We start from the raw sequence: 12629 nt of genomic DNA, 5'->3' as shown, positions 1-12629 counted from the left end.
CTTACCACTTACATCTCTATAATCCTGGGACATTTCTGTGACATCTCCGAAACTCTCCTTCCTCATCTTTAAAATGAGTATATAGTCTATTTTTATGTTTATTTCTCCATGGTAATAACACTTAACATGAGCTTTACCCTCAACACATTTTTAAGTGGTATCTGTAGGCATAAGGTTGTACAGCAGCTCATGAGAACAAGATCTCTTGCATAACTGAAATTTTATACCTGATGGTTAGGAAATCATTTTCCCTCTCCCCTGACCCCTAAAAACCACAATTCTATTCTTTGCTTCCATAAATTTGACTAGTTTAGATACCACATTCATGTAGAATCATGAAGTATTTGTCCTTCTGTATCTGGCTTACTGCCCTTAGCATGAAGTCTTCCAAGTTCAAACATTGTCGCATATGGGAGGATTCCCTTATTTTTTGAGGGTGAGTAATATTCCATCATGTGTATATAATAATGTTTGGAAATTTGTAATGAGGGGTAAAGGGTATAAAGAGTAAAATACACCTTAGGAGTCGCTGTCACTGTGGAGGTGCTCCTGAAAAGACAGTTCCTGTATTTACTAATTGCTTAAGGAATTAAGTTTGAAGAGAAAAATTACAAAAGATAAACTTTGATGGAGTTGGCATCTTGTCCTGCTCAAACTACAAACATTATTGAGTTGTTAATCCTCTGATAAAGTGAGCAAAACTTGAAAGTAGTAATCCATAATTATGTGATACATTCAGACGTGTATTAAAGGCAGACATGGAGAGAGAGAAGAAGGAGTCTCAGACATGTGGGCATGGCAGACCTGGTCCTTGGAAAGCCCTGCTGAGGCTAGGAGAGAGTGTTTTGTTCCTTCTTTTTTCTTTAAGTAATTTTAGGTTCTTCCCTTTTCCCATTGCTTTTCTCTGCCTCGTTCCTCAGTTTTCAATTGTGTCCCACCAGCCTTAGCTGTGTCACAGATTTACGATACCTGAGTAGAAGGCGCAGTCCCTCTTCAGTGTAGTGGCAATTGTTAATGAGAACAGTGATCCTTTGCAGTTCCATGCACAGCACCTCACTCTTCATTGGGATTAGTCAAATCAGGTTTGCGATGTCCTTTAAACTCCTCAGAGGCTGTTATGTAAATGGCAGGTGATATTTCAGTCCTGTATTGTTCTGCTGGCTCATTTGCCCTGTAGGATCTGTCCTTTCCCAACTTCATCTGCTAAAAGATGTTCAGTTATCTTTATAAATTTTCAGTACTTAAATTGTTACTGCCTTAGAAGACTCAGAAACCCACACACAGGGGCACCTGGATGGCTCAATGGGTTAAGCCTCTGTCTGCGGCTCAGGTCATGATCTCAGGGTCCTTGGATCGGGCCACCTTGGGCTCTCTGCTTAGCAGGGAGACTTCTTCCCTTCCTCTCTTCTCTGCCTGCCTCTCCACCTACTTGTGGTCTCTGTCAAATAAATAAATAAAATCTTTAAAAAAAAAAAGAAAGAAAGAAAGAAACCCACACACAAAACGTAAGCACAAATGCTATAAAAGGATAGATATTTAAAACAGGCAAACCAATAAAAATCTAAAATGTCCTGGAATTTTGGTTAATCGTGAGTCCAGGATAATGCACTATAAGAGGGTCAGACCAACATGTGTCACTACCGCCACCTATGGTAAAGTAGCAAGTTGAAATCGTCATTGGGTCTGCGCCAGCTGACTTTGCCACATAATTGTGTGGCATAGGTCTTCATGTTTTTCATTGGTTAACAGAAGAAATAACTGTTGTAGATGTTTGTGAGGATCACATGGTGCAATACATGTGAATCCACTTTGTTTCTAGATTTTACCCAGTACAAAAATACTATTACATAAAAAGTACCAAGGTGTGTTTGTTTTCCATAAAAGCATTGTTTATTTAGAGATCATATCTTCTAAGACACTTAAAATGTTCAGGAAGAAGAATATTTTTTTCTTTTTAATCAACGTTCAATCTTGGTTATGCATCTTTTGTTTCTTGATTTCTCTCTTCTGATTCTAATTATCAAAGATATTATCATATGCTTACATACCAGAATCCTTCTCAGTAGGTGCCAGTACCACATCATCAGAACTTTTTCAAAATAATTATTGCTTCAGTTCTGAGCTGGTTCAGGTTGCATGCTACTAAGTAGAACATCTAAAAGATTACTGAGAGAAGAGAGCCTGGGTGGCACAGTCTGTTCAACAACTGACTCTTATTTTCTGTTCAGGTTGTGCTCTCAGGGCCATGATCTAAAGATTAAGGAATCGAGCCCCTGTAGGGCTCTGTGCTCAGTGTAGAGTCAGCTCAAGATTCTCTCTCTTTTTCCCTCTGACCCTCTACCCACCCCAGCCCCCACTGCCTGTGTGCTCTCTCTCTCTGAAGAAAAAAAAAAAAAAAAGGAAAGAAAGAAAGAAAGAGAGATTACTGAGAGGAAATCATTTGCCTCCTATTATTTTACAGTTATTTTATTTTATTTTTATTTTATTTTTCACTAGGAAATTTAATCAAAAGGCAAATATTGACATTACCTTTTTAAGAATTTTTTTCATCCAATAGTATCATATACTATAATAGGGTGCTCTTAAAACTTTTAAATATGCCCCTATCTGTCTTCATAAAAATCAGGCCCAAAACAACGGTTTCTGAGACTGTTTCTGAAAACCTGTCAAAATAATAAAAGACATGAGAGCATTAAAAATACATTGGAGTAAAAATATCTCTGAAATGAGGATGTCATTTCTTCTCTAATCATCTATTGCCATTAAATTGGAACATTGGTTGAATTTAAAATAAAATAAGAGGTCTCTTAAATTTAACTGTCAGATTATGTTACCCTATGTGATTTTATGAGATGTTGTGTTAGCAAAGAATGGGAAAGCACTGAATATAATTCAGAGTACTATAAACTAGATAACGTGACTTGACAACCCAAATTTAAAAGGGAAAGTACTTACAGTAGTTTCATATCCGACATTGCCATCAAGTTATACATCTAGCAGAGATGTTTAGTATGAAGGTGGTAACAATACATTGCCAGAAAATGTGTAGATCAAATTTCAGGAAAGATTCAAATTCTTTTTTTTTTTTTTTTTGGAAAGATTCAAATTCTGTTGAGTAGTTTTAAGATACTTCTTTGTTTCTAAAAAATAACTCCTTTGTTTAAATGTTACAATGTAAAATGTAGCAAGGAAACAAAAAAGAGCAAGTTCAATTTCAACAATATTGTCACTAAACAATTTGAAACCAAATCCTTACTCTTACAAAATACTTCCTGGCGAAAAAGGTAAGATCTCTAACTTTGAATGGTATTTTACAATGCAAAAACCATCTCTAAATGAAGACCCTTTCTAAGGCTGTGATATTGCTTTATTCAAATCATCAATATTCTGGGCATGGCTTACTTTATGGAGAAGATTCATTCTTTGCTGAAACATAATTGCATGATCAGATATTAAGAAGAAACCATAAACCACAAAATGGAAATCATCTCTTCGATGGTCATTTTATCCTCGGAAGAGGATTTTATTTTAACATTTTTGTTGTCAACCAAAGAGCAGCATGCTAAGATGGGAAACCAAATTTCAACATCAATGTAACCTGAATAAAATTTAAATATATGAACACTAAATTGAATAATCAATAACAGATTTTTAGTCAGATAACCATTGCTTTGGCAGTAAATGGCATATAGGCAAATCCATCTCAGCAAACTCCATCTTCATTAGTGTCACAGCTTTGCAGGGTCTTTTAGAAGCAAGAAGATATTTTCATGTTTTCAAATGCTCTATTGTTTTTCAGTCTCCATCAAAAATTTGCAATGACACTACCACTTTCTATTCATTGCCTATTCAGATTTGTAAATGGAATTTATTGCAAGCAATGTCATTTTACAGATTAAATTAATGTTATTATAAAGAGCTTTAAAACTCAAAGATATTTATGAGTCATGCTGAGAAAGGATCTGTACTCAGTTATAATGATTAATACTAAGTCCCCCAAGTTTTCACAGATGAAATTGCCACCATGTGCATATTTTGAGAACAAAACAGATAACTATGATTCTAAAAGAAGAATGGAAGAAGAACTTGGCCACTACTGCCTCCGTTGGGTTAGCATGTTATTGGTGGATTGAGTGAAAGTTTGCTTTCAAGGTTAGTTAATGTATACACAGGCAAATTTGAAAGTGTAGTCAAACTGAGTGTATGAGTATTTGAACATATATATCTGTGGGAGATCATTATAATAATATTTCCTAACCAATTTCATCCCTTGCAATATGACGTTACTATTTGCTGTTCCCACCATCATTAGGTGGAGTCTCTTTATCTACCTCCCTGTGCATAGGCTGGACATGTAACCTGCTTTGGTAGATAGAATGTGGATTTTTTAGTCTTCATCTAAATGGTTGAGTATGCATGAGCCCAGGAGAGAGGAGCTGAAGAGTCACCTGGACAATTTTTATGATATAAGAAATCATAAATCTGTGTTTATTATTTTTTAATCTCTGTTGTTTAAGCCACTGAATTTTAGGTGCATTTATAAATGAACTAAACAATATCAAAATTAAGGTGAAAATTTAAAGATCATTAGATATTACATCAAACTTCCACAGGTGTTCTGTTTATGTTATTGATACGGGAAGTATAGTACTCACAATTCAGGCACTCGTAACAATTTGGAATCTATCTTTTGCTAGCAATGGGGGCCAGAGAAACAAATAAAAAGTGTCTAAAAATGTAAGCTGTTATATGGGTTGGAGTAAAACCTGATTAACTGGAACTTCCAAAGAAACTGTAAGGAGAAAAATGACAACAAAGTAAGCTAATATTAAGGATTTGTTTGACTTTGCAAGTAATTTGGAATTATGTTTAAGAATAGTTGGTCTCAAATATGAGGAATTTTAAATTCATTGCCCTGATTTCCACTCTAGAGACTCTGATTCAATTAAACTGTGTAAGGTCTGAGTATCAGGATCTTTACTCATGTAAAGAATGTAGTCAGTCTAGGGGTGCCTGGCTGGCTCAAGTGGAAGAACATGTGATTCTTGATCTTGGGGTTGTGAATTCAAGCCCCAAACTGGGTGCAGAGATTACGTAAAAATAAAATCTAAAAAAAAAGAAAGAGAAAACAATCTAAATTTCTAACCTGTATGTGTTAAGTGTTTATAGAAATTACATATGCAAATAGAAAGAAAAGGGAAAATTACACACACAGGTGCACAGAAAGGTTGAAAAAGGATTTATTTATATACATATATAAGAAAAATTTATATATGTAAATTATACATAAAAATTATATATATTATTTATATAATATGTAATTTTTTACCATTAGTTCTATATCTATTACTTAAAGAATTGGTAGTAATAGTGACTTTGTACTGTTACTAAATCCAAAAACTGAAATAATCTTGTTCATATTATTTTGTAAAAAAGATACACTATTAATTTTTTTAGAAATATTCTCAACAACAACAAAAAATAAGCTTGAGAAATTTTGGGAATGTCTCTGGCAAGAGAGCAACAAACTGTTATCTGTATTATTCTATTTACTTAGAATTACTGTTAATCTTACAGGTTTACTAAGTTAATTTCTGAAATGGTTTACATGATAGCTTTTTTAAATTTATGATTAAGATTCTTGAAATTTACATAGTACTATTATTCCAAATAATCCAATTATAATCCTTACAATATCTCAGTAAGCAAAATACTTATCAACTTTAATAATGATCACATAAGCAGAAAAATTGCCATCCTATTAATAAATGTCACTGTAACAGAAATATTCCATCCTTTGATATTTTTACCTAATTGTGGTTTACTTACAAGCTATATAAATCCCAGGGTAATTTCCAAGACAGTGTTCTCTCACAGTACTGGGCCTTTTTGCTAAGTTCCATGAGAGATTGCTCTAAGTAGGTAAAGCTGAGTGTATTCAGACTAATTTAAATATCTGTTTACAAAGTATACAGATTATATGCATGATAATTCCTCTTTATTTTATATTTAAATTTTTACTTGAACTTTGTACAAAATTAATTCAAGTGACAGAATTGCCTCATCCTATTCCATAAATATTCAAAATTAATTTTCACTCTGAAGATACTACAGTTTACTTTTCCTCACTTGAAAATCCTCACTTTTCAGATTATCCCCAAAAGAAGTGGTAAATAAATGCAAATCAACATATTACAGGTATTCCACATTAGATAATGCTCTTCACACCCTTTTGATTTTCACTGCAAAATTTGGTAAGCATTGCATGCATTTCCTTGTTGTTTTTATATCTACTATGACGAAAACCATCCATTATCTTTTTTTTTGGTATATTTAATATACTAAATATTAAAATGAATATGATGATTGATGAAATTCTGAAATTTATCAGGATGTTTTCCCAAAAGCCATTCATGGCTCCTAAAATTATAGCTCTGTTGCTCAAATACAGTTGAACAGAACAGTTTTGATGTATTATTTCCATGGTAATACATTTTGGAGTTCTGATGGTGTTTTCCTCCATAGAAAGTCTTTTTGGTCACTAAGTTAGCAGGGATTATTGCTGACAAACTGTATTTTATGACAAGACAGAGGGGCCTTTACTCCAATTACCTGAGTGACCTGAGACAACCACTTCAGATACCCAAATATTGTCCTCTATCAAAAAGGCAGAAAAGTAAAATACCTGCTATCAAATGCTGCAAATGGACTTGTGAGAATGCACACATTTACATGTGGAGGGATATGTGTATCCCATGCTCTTCTGGGTCCCAATGCAAGGCAATGGCATCTTGTCCTGAACAAATGAATGAGAAAGTGCAGTGTACTCTTGCCTAAAGAAGTGCTATTCAAGTACCATTAGAACTAAAAAAAATAAATAAGTTAGAGGCATTCTGTACTTTGGCCTATAGTTATATATATTATAGTATTGTTACTATATATACAATATATTTACATAAAGCTATAATATTGTTATAATAACAAAACTAGGAACAACACATACATTATATTTTATCTTTTATAATAATAGTAGTAAATGCACATATATATTATACATATTAAATGTCAGGCAAGGTCACCTAATGCTTTACTCATTAAGTCATTTAATCCTCACAATAACCCTTATTTGGCATATTGGACAGAGAAAAAACAAAATGAGGTACAAAGAAATTAATAACTCGTCTAGATCTCATTGCTAAAATCTACAATGTGTTTCAGAGCTTGGATTTAAACTCAGTAAGTCTAACTCCCAGACTTGCTTTATAACACTACATGAATCTGCTTCTTACATAGTATAATTATCACACTACTACTGCAATTCAGCTTCTATTCAGGTAACGCACCTTGGTGCTTGGGAGAGATTTTTACACATACTTATTATTCCATCCCAGTAGAGTAAATTGTCAGAATATAGTGTTCCTTTGTGAAATCTGCTTGTATTATAAAAATAATCACTTAATTAACACTGAGATTTTGATATTACTTTAAATTCGAAAATGGCAATATTAAGTATTATTTCTTAAACATGTAAAGTATAGAATTATTTCTACATCTAGAAAATATTTATGAATATTTTAGATAAAATGGCCTCCTTTAATAATGTTCATGTTTATACTCTTCTAATTACACCAGGTGTTTCATAGATGAAAGTAAGTTGCATGTTTGTTGCATTAGTCAGTTCTTTCCCACATGTTGACCACTGAACACTGCCTTAAACATAAACATGAATATATAATTGTCTTAACAGCAGCAAGCATGTGTGTTGGTAAAAAAAAAATAATAATACTAATCAAGTTACTAGGCTTCAGAGGAGTGAGCAGATACAGAGGATATTCTAGTAGTTGAAATAACTGATGGTAATGTGACAAAGAAAGCTGAGATGGGATTTGGACAGCCTGCTACATGTAAGGTAAGCACAGCAAGAGGAAGGTGCATTAGTCTAACCAAGTGATAGTAACAGCAAGATCAGCACAGGTGGTTAAAATTACAGTGACCTGAATTTTTCTCACTGCCTTTAAAGCCACCACTGTGTGGTGTCCTTTGCTCTTACTTGAAAATAAAAGTTGAGGAGAAGGAGCAAACAAAAAAGAAAAAAGTCTATGACTCTTCTAACTGGCTAGGAGGGTGGGAGAGGGCTTTTAGAGAGGAGATTTGCTGCGTGTAGTTATCTGAAAGACCGGCTGTGGTGACTTTGTTTTGTTTCACCTTCCAAATGAGCCCCCAAAGAAGGAATACGTTATATAACTTTCTTGGGGGTAAATGGAAGCTCATACCTAACATCTATTGGTTAGAGTTAATTGGTTTTATATTTGGAAACTCAGTGGAAATAAAAATGCTTAGTCATTCTGCAAAAGTAAACTTTAGATGAGTCATGTTTGTTTATGTATTTTAAATAGGAATATTTGTCTAAGGAAGCATTGCAATCATAGCATCATTTCTAATGAATCTATCACAGCAGGTTTGGAGTTTGGTTTAGGAATGGCAAATTAAACCCCCAAATCATCAATGTTATTATAATAAAGTTTTTGACATAACAAGATTAGAGAGCCCACATCCAGTTCCCAATCTAGAGAAGTTAAAGTATCTTTTAACTTCTATGGACAGAAATAAAGGGATAGTTGGAGGAGATGGCCAGTACAGGTGGGTAAACAACAGGCAACCCAGACTCAGGAAGATGTAGGAGACAGAAATGGGCCCTAGAGCTCCAGCATTTGAAGCAGTTCTCTTCTGCTTCTGCTTGGAAATATGGCCAATTAACAGGAAGATTCAATGGAATCACTGACACTGCTGTGCAATCTCCAAGAACCCATAGAACCAAAAGTCTCGATTAATATTTAAATTGAATCTGACAAACACCACCAGGTGGCACCACACTGTGGTTGAGACTTGACTGGATTTCAAACTCACTCACGCTCAAAGGGGCTCTCACTTGTTGCAAAGGATAATCCTAATAATTATATTAAACTCTTCATAACGTAACACCCTGGTTAGACATTTGTATATTTTAGTGTGGATTTAGTTTGGAGTCTAATCGTATATACCAAAGAGAATGAAGTCTAGGCTTCCATAGTTTTATAACCTGTGTAGTCTGTATCTATGAGAGGCAAAGAGTTTTTCGCTAATTGAGGGAACCTACGTAGACTGCCAACATATTCTGGAAATCACATGAGGACTTACCCTTTCAGTGAAAGTAGATCAAGTTACTTGGGCCAATAACCTTCCCACAGAGGAATTTTTAAAAACATATTGCTTCCCACTATATATATATATATATATACATATATATATGGTCAAATAATATAGTAATAATAATATAGTCAAAATATAGGGGAAATTGAGAACTTAAAGACATTTGCTAATTTTTCTGGAAGAGCAAGGAAAAATTCTACTTTCAGGATAGGAAACTGATTTCTTAATAAACCAACATCTCACAGATAACAACTGTAATGTCTAAGCAAAACATGGGGATCTGGAAAGTCAAGAAAAGCAGGCTGACTTTGAAGAGGACCCAAAATCTAAGAAGATTGGCCTGGGTGAGTTTCCTGTTTGGGGGGCTTTATACTGAGAGTGGCTACAATGGTACACAAACCCCAATAGAGTATCTTTTATTGTTCTGGCCAGAAGGACAGGGAATGAATGTGCCAGCCTGGAGAGAATTTGAGAAGGCTGAGAAAGAGGTCCAAAAATAGAGAAAAGACTCAGTTTCTGTGTATAAATTCTGTTCATGTTTCTGGCTCACCTTTGAAACATGCATTCATGAGGCAAACTGAAAACATTCTGGGCTAAGATTGAAATACAGAAAAGAAAATGAAGATTTGATATGCTGCCTACCTAGGCAAGGCTGAGTTTTCAGTCTGAATCTAACCAGGTTCATTTTCTTCTAAAACAAAAACATCATCCTTCTTAGAGGACTCGATGAGTATCCAGAGTCTCCACAACAGAACCTTCATTATATTCAAGGTATTTTAAACCATTTTATGCAAATAAACTTGAAAATTTAGACAAATGGACAGATCCCCAGGAAAATATTATCAGATAGCAAGGATTACTTTGAATCTACAGTCATGACGGTATTGATTGACACAAGGATAGAAAAAAGCAACATAAAAAAGAACCCAGAGACATATCTTTTATGTATAGACTCTTAATTTATAACAAAGGTGTGAGTATAAAGAAGGTGGGAAAGTTACAGGAAAAAAATAAAAGTGAACCCCTGCCTTGCACATAAATCATTCTGAGGTGGGTGTAGGCCTAAGTGTGAAATGCAAAACTATTAAGTTTTTGAAGATACTACAGAAAAAATATCTTTTTATTGTGGAGAGGAAAAATTTATTTTATTTTTTAAAAGATTTTATTTATTTATTTGAAAGAGAGAGATCGCAAGTAGGCATACAGACAGGCAGAGAGAGAGAGGGGGAAGCAGGCTCCCTGCTGAGCAGGGAGCCCAATGTGGGGCTCGATCCCAGGACCCTGGGATCATGACCTGAGCTGAAGGCAGAGGCTTAACCCACTGAGGCACCCAGGCACCCTGGAAAAATTTCTTTTAATCAAGAAAAGAAAGCACTAAACAGTAAAGAAAAGATTAACAAATTAAACCACATTAAAAGAAAGAATTTTTGCTCTTCAAAGTTACCATATGTAATAATATAGAACTCCAGTTAAAGCCATAATGAAAGTCTACGCTATACCAACCGGATTGGCAAACATTTTCAAATTTGACATTAACAAATATTTGTTGATGATAGAAAGCAATTGGACTCTCCATACACTGTTGCTGGCCATAAAACTCATCCAACTGCTTTTTGAAAGTATCATATCCAGTATAATTGAGAAAACTGCAAATCTACTTTTTAAAAAATGATTTATTTATTTGTTTATTTGAGAGAGAGAGAGAGAATGTACAGGTACTGAGATGTAAGGGCAGAGGGAGAGAAAGAATTCCAAGCGGACTCCATGCCCCAAGAGGGGCTCCATCTAAGGACCCTGAAATCACGACCTGAGCTGAAATGAAGAGTCAGATGTTCAACCAACTGTGCCACCCATGTGCCGCCATCCAAAAATGCAAATCTACTTTAGAATGTGCACTAGAGAATAGCTAGAACTTTTTTCTAATAACCCCAAACTAGAAACAACATAATTCTCAGTCAACAGTAGGATGGAAAAACAGAATGTGGCCTGTTAATCAATAAAATATTATATAGCAGCTCTACTTAAAATGTGATCCACTCATTGACAGTAGTCCAAGAAATGCTTGATATAGGTATATAATATATGCTGAACAGATCAGGAATTTGTTTCAGAATAAAACAATTAACTACTTCACTAAGCACGCTAGATTTTGTTTGTTTTAGCAAGATTTTCTCAATGAAGATGCAGTACATTGATTTGCACTCTTGTGTGTTCATTTACATTCATTGTGGAATTCTCATTTGAGAACCAACTACTTTGAGTAGCTTTGATATACAGCAAGGAAAATGAATGAACTAGATCTACATATTGTAATATAATCCTAGAAATTTTTTTTTAAAGATTTTATTTATTCATTTGACAGAGGGAGATCACAAGTAGGCACAGAGACAGGCAGAGAGAAGGGGGGGAAGCAGACTCCCTGCTGAGCAGAGAGCCCGATGTGGGGCTTGATTCCAGGACCCTGAGATCATGACCTGAGCCAAAGGCAGAGGCTTAAACCACTGAGCCACTCAGGCACCCTACAAACATATGTTTAACAAAGAAACAAAACACTGGAAATTCACACAATATGTTTTCTGGTACCTAAAGATATAAATAGGAAAAACTAATCTATATTAATAAGTGTATTAAAACTATAAAGAAGAGGGGTGCCTGGGTGGCTCAGTGGGTTAAAGCCTCTGCCTTCGGCTCAGGTCATGATCCTGGGGTCCTGGAATCAAGCCCCGAGTCGGGCTCTCTGCTCCGCAGGGAGCCTGCTTCCTCCCCTCTCTCTCTCTGCCTGCCTCTCTGCCTACTTGTGATCTCTCTCTCTCTCTCTGTCAAATAAATAAAAAATCTTAAAAAAAAAAAAAAAAAAACTACAAAGAAGAAAATGAGGAAATAGTTATCACCAAAGTCAGAATATGTTAGTTCTTTACAAGACGGTGTATTGTGTGTATGATCACGAAAGAACTAACTGGGAATCTCTACTGGAAGTATTCTGTTGATTGATTTGGTTCATGGTTACATGGATGTACATTCATAATTATCTTTAACATTCTAAAATGCATGTTTTATGCAATGTTAAATGTGTGTTAATCTCCTATAAGAAAAAATAAGACTAAAAAAATTTTCCATATGTAATGTCTAAACAAAAAAAAAGTATTTTAGACAAAAGTAAAAGCTTACAAAAGGGGTATATAAATGAAAAGGGAAAGATTTGTCCTTTGCCCAAGAAAATCACACTTCCCTGAACTAAACAGCCATAGGAGGAAGGAAGACACTTGAAGGAACGAAAACATGGGTATGTTGGCCAGTCTTTAGGGCCATGGGAGAAATATCTTAACTACGTAACTACAAGTGATACCAAAAAAAAAAAAAAAAAAAGAAAGAAAGAAAGAAAGGGAAGAAGAAGTGTAGAAGAAAGGAAGGAAAGAAGGGAGAGAAGGAGAAAAAAATAA

At 34.7% G+C, this 12629-nt stretch overlaps 1 long non-coding RNA gene across 1 annotated transcript in view; it reads right to left on the bottom strand.

Moving 5' to 3' along the window:
* Positions 1–1398: 1398 nt before the first annotated feature.
* LOC122902677 overlaps positions 1399–12629 on the bottom strand; it is a 53096-nt gene continuing 41865 nt past the window's right edge. The window contains exons 2-4 of the long non-coding RNA XR_006383841.1: positions 6686–6796; positions 2530–2663; positions 1399–1438 (exon numbers count right to left, since the gene is read on the bottom strand). This is a non-coding gene — a long non-coding RNA (uncharacterized LOC122902677). The remainder of the gene's footprint in view (positions 1439–2529; positions 2664–6685; positions 6797–12629) is intronic.

This window comes from Neovison vison, chromosome 3, assembly GCF_020171115.1.
Source record: "Neovison vison isolate M4711 chromosome 3, ASM_NN_V1, whole genome shotgun sequence".
Classification (NCBI taxonomy): Eukaryota; Metazoa; Chordata; class Mammalia; order Carnivora; family Mustelidae; genus Neogale; species Neogale vison.
The sequence above is the reverse complement of the archived record's forward strand: the minus strand, read 5'-3'. Positions and strand labels throughout refer to the sequence as shown.